Source organism: Hipposideros armiger, unplaced genomic scaffold, assembly GCF_001890085.2.
Source record: "Hipposideros armiger isolate ML-2016 unplaced genomic scaffold, ASM189008v1 scaffold_552, whole genome shotgun sequence".
Taxonomy (NCBI): domain Eukaryota; kingdom Metazoa; phylum Chordata; class Mammalia; order Chiroptera; family Hipposideridae; genus Hipposideros; species Hipposideros armiger.
Genome location: NW_017731902.1, coordinates 1,220,909 through 1,226,532, shown reverse-complemented (window position 1 = coordinate 1,226,532; position 5,624 = coordinate 1,220,909).

Below are 5,624 nucleotides of genomic sequence, written 5' to 3'. Positions count from 1 at the left end.
CACTGAGCCCTGTGGGTCAGCGAGCCTATTTTCTGAGTGTGATGTGTAAAGTGCTCAGGCATACTGGAAGCAGGGCCAAGCGTCAGCTGTTGCTTCTAGAATTCACCAGTTACAAACACAGCAGTCAAGAACCCGGAGGACAGCTTCCCAGCAGGACTTATCCTTCTGGGTGTTGGGGAGACCCTGCAGGTCACTCCTTTGGAAGCAGGAACCACCTGAAGAGCTCTGGTTTGAATGTTTATTGACGATTGAAAGGTACCAGAATATGCCACCCCAAAACAAGCCTCTTTGGCATCTGAATTATTTTAGCTAAGGCCTTTGAGAGCCAGCTGATGCAGGAAAAGTTCTGGAAACAGGGCCTAAGTTTTTCTTGTGTAACGGAAATTTCCATTTGTGAAAGGTGTCTTCCTCTCCCTGGCAGAAAGGAGAGGGCTCCTAACAACTCTTACTAACACAGAAGGCACTGCCTTGAATCTGCGTACTGCATCTCACTAAACTGAGTCTTATTAAACAAACCATTCTTTCCCTGGCCATGTTCCCATAACTTGCCTTCTCCAGCACAGAAGCCCAAAACATCTCTTCCTTTGTTGTAGCTTAAAGCGGTATATGAGGCCGACTTCTAACCATTCCTTCTGGGCACTCTTCGCTGGGTATGTCCATGTGCCCTTGTGTGATGTGCATGTTAATCAATTCCGTTTGTTTTTCTCGTGTTCGTCTGTCTTTTGCCAGGCTAACTCACAGGGCCCCAGAAGAAGAACCTATTCTAGGCAGAGGAAAAAAGATTTTTTTCCTCCTCTATACTATTTTCTGCCTACCTGTCTGTCACCCCCAAATCATTTTTTGAGAGCTTTTTTTTGGTTTAGGCCCCATGTAAAGTGCTTTCCACACATTATTTCATTTAATCCTTACAGTAACTGCATCAGGTGGGTATTTTATGCCTATCTTATAAATGAGGAAGTCAAGGTTTAGGAAGGCTANTCTCAAAGTAAGGTATAAAAACACCTGTCTCCACACTCTTAGGAAATAAAGTAATCGTAAATGATTTATCTGTATTACAGACTCCTACAAGGACCAATGTTTAGACATTTTAAAATGTGTTTGGAAATATCTGTAAGTGTTGCACATTTCCAGGTTATCTTAACTACAGCATACTAAACCCAATTTGCATTTTATTGATAACTTAGGACCTCCATAAATACCATCCACCTACAGCAGGACTGTTACAGCCCCAAGAGGGTGTTCAGGGTTAGGTCCATTTACCCCTGCCTAAGTAATCCTCAGCTGAAGTTCGAAGTCAAACAACTTTTTGGTTTGTACCAGTGGGAGGAAGAAGGGGGAGACGTGTCGTGTTGTGTTTTTTTGCGTGTGCTTACTTGGTCTCCTGACAATCAGAAACTCTGGCTATGGGTTGATACAGATATTGATGGAACATAGCTGATGAATCCTTTAAGATCAGTTCCAGTAATCTAACCAAACATGTCCAATAAGAGATTATTTGATTAAGAAGAATGAAGAAAATTAATGAAATATTAGATTTAAAATGCAGTTGGTAGACAGGATTCTTAAAATATCAAACCTCTGGGAGAGGGAGAGTTGCTTGTAGCTAAAAGGCAAAAGAAGGGGTCCTTGGTAGCAGAAAGATTGAAAATATGATTTCCAAGTTCCTTTCCAACTGTAATATTCTATGAGGCCATGATTGCATTTTCAATGAGGGGCGTCCCAGCGCAACCACAGGCAATCAAGACTCCAAGAGCTGTTTTTCTAAGAATGTAGTGGTGACTAGAAGCAATTTAAAAGCAGAAAAGAAAGAGTCTGTGTATGTGGGGGAGAAGAAAATGAAGCAGAACAACAAACAAGGAGAAAACATACAATTACTATAGCTCTTTTTCCTAGAGGGAAATCATATAGCTTGATACTATAAATGCTTCATATTCAATGTCATAGATTAAAACAGAATAGGATGTCATTCTAAATGGTTATGATTTTTTAAAAAGGAAAGAAGATGGCACAAGAGCATGTATACAATCTATGTACTAATAATTTATCTTTTACTTCATAAATACAAAAATACTCATTATATATAAATGACAACAGGACATAGATATTGTAGGTGGTTTGTGTGAAGAACAAGAAATTGGAGAAATATTTCAATTGAGAGTTATACTGAAGTTTGTTATTTTCTGGATTCTAAGAGTGGGGGAAGATAACAATATTTGATACTCTGATATTGCCCTGATATTCTAACATCATAAGAAAGAGAACATCAATGGGTGCTCCATTCACCACTGCTGCCTGTCTTGTTTCTCCCTCCCTCCCTTCCTCTTTCTCACAAATCTGAATGAGGGACATCTCATGCAGAATTTCTACCTACCAGGCTACTCTAAGATACCTCGCTTTTGACATTTAGAGAGAGGGAAGAAGCTGACTTTGTGAGGCCACTCAGAATGCTGGTTGGAGGCCAGGAAGAGTTGCCTGATCCGTCAGCCAAGGCAGTGTGACTTGTGTTGACCTGAGCAAAATTTCTTTGTTTCACCTGTAGGGAAGTGGGCAGTAATCGGCCTTTCCACAGGGCAGCAGTCCTGAATCTAGACGTCCATAGACTTCTAAAGGGCCTATTTCAAACCGTATAGAAAATGTACATGTTTGGGTAGAAGATTCAGGGTTTTCATAGATCCTCAAAGGGGTACAATGGCCCCCAACAGAGCTGAAGATAGTGGCATGGAGCGTGTCCAATAACCCTAGTCCTCACCATGTCCTTAGACCCTATGTGGTGTCCCCAATGCACTTCCTTTTGATCCTCCCTGTGTCCAACTAGAATGAAATGCCGAGCCCAGACCTGACACTAGTGAGGGTTTAGTGACTGAATCCATGGAATAGGAAATGCTGAATTATCCAATTCCAACTTTTCCACCACTTACCACTTCTTTCTTCATCTATTGAAAAGAGGAGAGGGCTCTGTGTTTTATTTTACTGGGCACCATTAAAGAATATTTCTAAAAACAGAATATAATCATGTGTCTATACGAACATAAAAGGAACAAGTGTCAAGGATTATATGTAACTCATTAATTAATGAGGGAACTGAAAAGATGTTACAACAGTTTTAAAAGAAAGCTTAAAATATCACACGTTTATACTCAGATGTAGAATGCCAAAATGAATTTACAAATAGTTCAAAGCTGGTCAATATCCACGAGGCGATAATTGCATCCCACCAGACACACTCTGTATTTCCATGCACAGGATTTAATTACTTTACTGTCAGTTTTGTACAAGTTACTTTATCTCTCCAGAGTTCTAAAATAGTCAAAGACAAAGGTAGAGATAATGGGGATAAATGCATCAGCCAGAACATCACTAAATTGCAAAGTTTTTCACAATTTTTCCTTACATGCCTTTGTTCTCAGGAGGTTTTCTTTGAGATAGGCTTTGTATGTTAGGGGCCACCAATTTGATGTGATTTGGGGGGCACTGAGAAGACCCTTTCTTGTCACCCAGTTCTTACCTACCTGGTTGCAAGGTACCTGAAGTTCCACCCTGGGAGCTTTAGTCTTTGCGTGAGCCTTGGTTTATGCCAGTCAGAACCACCATGAAGAGCAGCATTTCTAAGGGGCCTTAGGGAGCACAGGGCACTTTCATGTATGTTATTAACTCCTTTGAGTCTCACAACAACCCATTTTATAAATGATGAGATGAGACTTAGAGGTTTGCCTGAGGTGACACGGACCTAGTGAGTGATGCAGTGGGAACCTGCACCCAGTTCTTCTGGATTCAGAAGAGTCCCACTTCCTGCTCTGCTAATGTGCCTTAAAAGGCCAGCGCTTCTAGGAGAGGTTCCACGGAAGGCAGACCAAGGCACAGGAAGAGGATTCACACTCGTTCCCACAGTCCTTGAACACAGTCATCGAAAATGGGAAGTTCGTTGAACACTCATGCCTCACACGTGTATTGAGCACTAGTAATGAGCAAGGCAGATAGAGTCCCTGTCCTTGGGAGCTTAAGTTCTAGCAGGGAAAACATACACCAAACCACTAAATGCACCATGAATTACTCAGGGCTGTTAGAAGTACTACAGAGGACTGCAGGAGGTGGCCTGAGCACACCTGGGATGATTTAACATTAGGTGGGAGTGGGGAAGTGGGGTCAGGGAGTAATATTTAAGTTGCACTTTCAGGGAAAACTAAATATTAAGGGGTGTTGGGGGAGGAGGAGGGCTGGAAGGAAAACTATTTCAGGCAAAGAGAACAACAGCATGCTGAAGACTGAGCCAGACGCTCAGATCTCCACCATTCTCCTTTTCTCTCTCCCTCTGTGCCTGTGGGCTCTTCTCTCAGCAACGTAAACAAAAACTGAAACCTAAATACTTTCCTAGGTAGAATGTGTTGTGTAGATATTCTTGAGCAGAAGAGCCTCGCCCTTATCCAGTTTAGGCTCCCTCTCTCCGCCTTAAGAGGGAATAGTCAGTAACTTCAACATCATTTCTGAACATTTACTGACTCCTAAGTTACTTTTAGTCACCTTCATTTTACCAAAAATGAATTTAGATCCCTTTATGAGAGAGCCAATGGATATAAAAGGGTGTGAGAATGGCGGCAGGGTGGGGTGGGGTGGGGGGGGCATTGACATAATTAATCTTCTCTCCAGAGTATCAGACATCCGGATGCTCTGTAGACCCAGCAGTGCATGACTATGTTCCTCTCCGTAAATCTAGAATCCTGCAAGGGGAAGAAGTGGGAAGGCAACAGAATTACTCACCATCTGAAGCGAAAGAACTCCATGGAGAAAGACCATCAGACTCACACACTGGGCCATGCTGAGGTGCTGAAAGTACAAGCGACACTTTTTTATTCACATAATAAATGTGTGTGTATATATGGACAGGATGTCTTGGACAGTCAGCCTTTATTTTTATTTTTTATTATTATTTTTTTTAGCTGAGCCATCCTGCCACCTGTTGACAGTTCAGTGGCACCTCAGCTCGGGCTGGGAATCGAACCGGCGACCCTATTGTTCAGAGCTCGCACTCTTGAGTGAGCTCTTAACCAACTGAGCCACTCGGGCCAGCCCCCAGTCAGTCTTTATTTATTTAACACCAACTGTGTACCATGGAAGCAGCAGAGGACAGTTACCAGAGCAGGCTGGGTTTGAAATCCTGACTTTGACTCTTGCTAGCTGAGTGACCTGGGGCAAATTATTTAACTTTTTTTTGTGCCTCATTTTCCTCATCTATAAAATGGGGATAATATTCAAAGCTATTTCAAGGGTGGTTATTAAATTTGACTGAGGTAGTGTATATGCAACATTTAAAATAGTTCACAGAACACAGGTAGCCCTCCATGTTTTTAGCTTTTATTGCTGCTACCATCATCTGAGCTGGTCACCAAATAGATATAGAGGTAAATAAAATAAAGGCCTGGCTGTCAAAAAGTTTAGTCTATTTTAAGAGATTAAATCAAAGGAGTAGATTTCTGCTTCCACCGCTTTAATCCTTCCTCACAGTGGATATTCAAAAAATATTGACTGAGCGATTCCATAAACTGTAAGCAACGCAAGGTGAGTTTGACACGAACAGTGCCTTGCACAGCTGTCTAGGTTAAAAGATGGAACTTTCAAAAGCAAAAAAA